Genomic DNA, 4,852 nt, shown 5'->3' with positions numbered 1-4,852 from the left:
CGGCCCTGCCGCGTGCGGGGCCCGCGCGGCGCGGGGGGGGCGGGGCCGCGCCGCCATCTTGGGCGAGGCGAGGCGGGCGGGGCGGCGCCGCCATCTTGCGGCGGGAGCGCCATGAGGGCGCCGCGGGCCCGGGGCTGCCCCGGCTGCCCCAGTGAGGGCTCGGCGGGGCTCACACGCACCCAGCTGCCTCGTGGCTGTCCGAGACACCCAGCCTCAGCCCCCGCCCGCCCCGCCGGCAGCCCACACGCGCCCGGGCGGTTCTGAGGGGGGACAGGGGTCGTGTGAGGTGAGGCCAGAGCAGCCGCGCCACAGACGCGTCAAAGCTCTTAAGGCGCTTTGGCACGGAAATTGCAGCCAGGATCAGTGCAGTAAGCAGTTCAGGAGTTCTGGACAATTTCTCGTCTTTCTTAGTCTGAGTTGGAAAGGACTTAAAAGGATCGTCGAGTGCAGCTCTTTGAGTGGCCTGTTCATGTAGGCATTGATCAAACCCATGACCTTGGTGGTGTTACAAACACCTTTCCATCCCGTAAATAGTTTTTCACACGAGTTTGTTTTGAAATGAATTCCTACCTACATTTGAGCAAGTCAGCACTTCGTAAATGAAAATTTGACTTCGAAGTGTTACATTGTCATTAAAAGCAGAAGTTGGTGATGGAATAAAATCTGAGAAGCAGCAACATCAAACTCGCAGTGAGGTGGATTATCTTGGAGGGCATCTAGAGAAAGAGGCAGAAGATCATCAAGTGCAAGTAAATTTCTGCCAGCATCTGCTAGTTAATAATATATAAAGACAGATCTGCCTTTGCTTTTTAAATTATATTTCAAATTAGATTAGGGTTTAGATGTTTTACACTCAGAAGCATAGTTCTTACTTTTAAAGTCTACACATTTTCTGCCTTGTCTCTTCCTGGCATAACTCCATCCAGCTCAGTCAGCTGACTCAAGCAGAGTCTGTACCTTTTAACCTGGAGACAAGATTGAATGTTTAAAAGGTTGCAGGACTTTCTCCCACACTGTGTGTGAAAAGGACAATAGCAAAATTGTATTAAAGCAGAAGGTAATTGTGGGTGAATATCAGAGTATTGTGAAGTGTTCTGCACTCCTGTGGCCCAGACAGTGAAGGCTCTCAAAGGAAGCTCAGAGGAACCACAGCCCTGATTTCCTGTGCCTCAAGCAGAACATTTCTGGTACTTTTCCCTCCCAGGTACACACTGCTACATTACCTGGCAGATTTTGCCCCTGCCACTTTTAGCACGCTGCTGATTCCTTTTCAACTGCTGAGGTCTCTCTATCCTGTGCTCAAGACAAACCACGATGCTGGGATGAAAAACAGTTGTCATGGAAGTGGCAGTGAAAAACAGGCACCTCTGGTCTTGTTTCTTAAAATAATTCTAGGTCCCTGGACTATCTCTTAAGTGCATTGGACAACTTCACCCAAGATTGATGAGAGGACAGAAGTGTGAAATATATGAGATTTCTACAAATCACCTCAAAATAATGAGGCGGGTTGAGAAAAAGGTACAAATTAGAAGCATTCACTCCCATGAAGTGAATTGTTGCTTCCAGCTTTCTGATCTTAGATGTCTGCTATGAAAGAAAAATGGAGAAGGATTTTCTGGTGAAAATGGGAAAAAACCCCAAAACCTCATACATTTAATTGTATTTGTGTTATGCATTTTGGGGCAGAACTGGAAGAGAAATGATGATCTTCTACTGAGCAGGCTTCTGATGTCAGCACCATTGGTAGGACACAGGAATCAGTGTTTCACACCTAACAAGCAGCCCTCAGCCAAAAGTGAGCGATGATATCTGTGTCTGTGCAGCTCAGTGCCACGTACAGGGACATGGTTATCCCACTCAATGTGGAGCATGAAAGATCATTTTATTACTTTTCCATTTTCTTGTTGGAAACACATTGCTGTGCATCCTGTTCAACTTCTGCATTAATCTGCAGCTCTAAACCTGTCACTATTGGAAGCTGCTTTTTGCAGCCCTTTGTTTGTTCTCTTCAGAAGGCCAGAAGAGATCCTTCAGAGAGAATCAAACACATTTTTACCTTCTACATACCCAGGAGTGGTAGCACCAGCCCAGTGAATGGCTTTGTGGTGCTTCAGTTGTGATCAAGTGCAGCGTGTAAGCACCTAAACAAGTTACCATGGAGTTTTTGCTGCACAGAAATTTCCCTTGTAGTCCTTTTGCCTGTAGCCACATGCTCTTCACCCTTTGCCAAGCGTGTGACACAGTCAGTGCTGACATTTAATAATAAATACAACAGACTGCTGTACAAAGTATTTGACAAAAGCCATTCTGAACTGGCCAGACCCCTCAAGAATACAGGAAGGATGTAACAGATAAACCAACCTGCTCAGGTTTAGCTGATTGCAAGTAATAATTGTTTGTTTGTTTGCTTGTTTTTAAGAGTCCCAGGGTAAGGACAGAAAAGCTTTTGTGGTCTGCTACACTGCAATAAAATTAAATGCATTGAGAACAAACTTCTGACAAAGTTTTAAACAACTAGAAATATCAGGGCATAAATAAAGTAATTCTTAATCATTTTGTAGGTAACAGACACCAGAAGCACAGGGGAAATTTTTCACCTTGGTAAAAGAGAGAGTTTTTTTCAGTTGGAACAATTGAGAGAGTCCCCATGCCTGGAGGTTCTCCAGACACAGCTGGGCAGCTGCTGGAAAATCCCACCTTTGTTTTCCACACAAAGTGGCACAGGGTGATGGTCTGAGGTCCCCAGCAGCCTGGGGTGCTCTGTGAGCTGCAGGATCACATCAAAAAGGAGATGCAATTCACCCTGCCAGGAAGCACAGCAACAGGGCCTTTCATCTTCAGGGCTCCTCTTTCCTTACCCAGCCTGGCTGGGATCAAGCCCTGGGCACCTTCAGGGAGGCCCTGGTTTTGTTTTTCAGTGTACTGGGTGTGACTGCACACAGAGAAAAGGTTTCCCAGCTCTCTGCTTACAATCCTGGGGTATCCCAGCCGCACGGAAGCCAAGTGGAGGTACATCCATAGACAGGCAGTACGGGAGAGCAGAGACAAGGAAAATCCTGACCACCTTTAAAGCCTCAGCTCGTGCTTGAGAAGCAGGAGATGGAGAGGTGAGAACACACTGCCCTTCCACAGTGCTCAGCCCCTGCCATCTGCAGACAGACAGACAGACAGACAGAGCAGTTCCTGGTGAGGACAGCCGGGCACAGTGACGGTTTAACTCCCAGGCTGTGCAGGAGGAGCAGGGAGCAGCCGGAGCTTCTGTGTGCACAGGAGCCCAGGCAAGGCCTCCAGCAGCAAGGCACAGCAAGGGACACCACTCAGACTGATTTCTGCTCATTGCTCAGGTGCCACAGCAGTTGCATGTTAGGGGAATCCTGTGTTCCTTGGGGCTTCCAGAGCCTCTGGCTCCTGCTGTGAGCACTCCAAGCACCCTTGGGGCTTCTCTTTTTAAAATGTTGGTGAGTACCCACCTCGGCAGAGCTGTGGCCTGAGGATTGTTACACAGTGACACACCTGAACCTCTCGCAGCCTCTTACCCTCATGGAACAAGACCATTTGCAACAGCACAAAAAATGAACAAATCCCACCCTTAAAAGCTCTAGGAGCCACAATCCAGGTGAGTCCTTTCTGCTGTTGTGGAAGTGAGTTTGGGTCTAGCACTCGAGTTATTGCTTGATGAAGCAGAGGCTCAGTGCTTCATTTCCAGAAGGGATTCCTGCAGTGAAGGGAGTCAGTCATCGTCATGCAAAAACAGTCTATGTGTAAAACAAAGTGGTCACAAGAAACTCAACGGCTAACTCCTCACACCACAGGAAACAAAGGTTTTGCTGTTCTGAGCTGAAAAAAGGCTCCATCATGCCTCCAGCAGCAATTTAGGACTCCTTTAGGATCACACAGCATGAAAGGATTGCCCAGTCACGTTACAAATGGAGATGCACACTTGGTACAGCAGGATTGTAAGTAATATTTGACCTGGGGTAAAAAGACATGGACATTTTCAAGAATTCAAATGCTCAGATTTTGTATTAGTGGTATGTATCACAAAGCAGTATCCAGAAGTAAACACTGGACATGGAATTGGAGGCCCATCTTGGGAATTATGCTCCAGCCAATGGTTATTGAAATAGCTGGGTTTAAATTTCCACATTTTAAATACTTTTTCAGTTTGTCTAAGATTAAAAAGACAGATGGGGATAGCTGGTATTTTATTTTAGACTATCCAGGCTGCATCCTGAACCAAAACACTAATTGAAGCATTACCTTGCTTGTGTGTAAATCACATTATTGTTCATGCTTGTTGTGATATACAGAGTGCACAGAAACCCAGTATTTTGATGAATACCCTTTTGAATATAAACTAACACTCTCTGTTAAATATTAACTATCAACAGCAGGAACCAACATTAGCATTGTTGAACAGCAAATCCAGGCGTTCTATGATGTGTAGCAGTGCAGGAGTACTACACAAAACTCAACTGTAGCACCAGCAAAAAAGCTTATTTTGCAGCTTAATTAATTGTTAACAATTAACAGCATTTTAGTAGGCACTGCAATCTAAGGCTTAAGAATTTAAAAGCAACCAAGTGTACTACATCAACATTCTGTTACCTTGTATAATGTATCAGAAATCCAGGATATTGAAAAAGCACTGAAGGCAGTTCCAGGAGGTGAACTCACTTGTGGCAGCAGGGATGCCAGGGCAGGTAAATCTGCTCAGCTCTGTTCCATAAGGGAGGTGAAGCCATGCTCTGATTGCTCTCCATGTAACACTGCAGCCCTGCTGGGATCACCCTGCCTGCTCCTGCTGGGAATGCCAGGGGAGGCAGGGCTGGCAGTGCCTCAGAATGGGAAA

Source organism: Passer domesticus, chromosome 8, assembly GCF_036417665.1.
Source record: "Passer domesticus isolate bPasDom1 chromosome 8, bPasDom1.hap1, whole genome shotgun sequence".
Taxonomy (NCBI): domain Eukaryota; kingdom Metazoa; phylum Chordata; class Aves; order Passeriformes; family Passeridae; genus Passer; species Passer domesticus.
The sequence above is the reverse complement of the archived record's forward strand: the minus strand, read 5'-3'. Positions refer to the sequence as shown.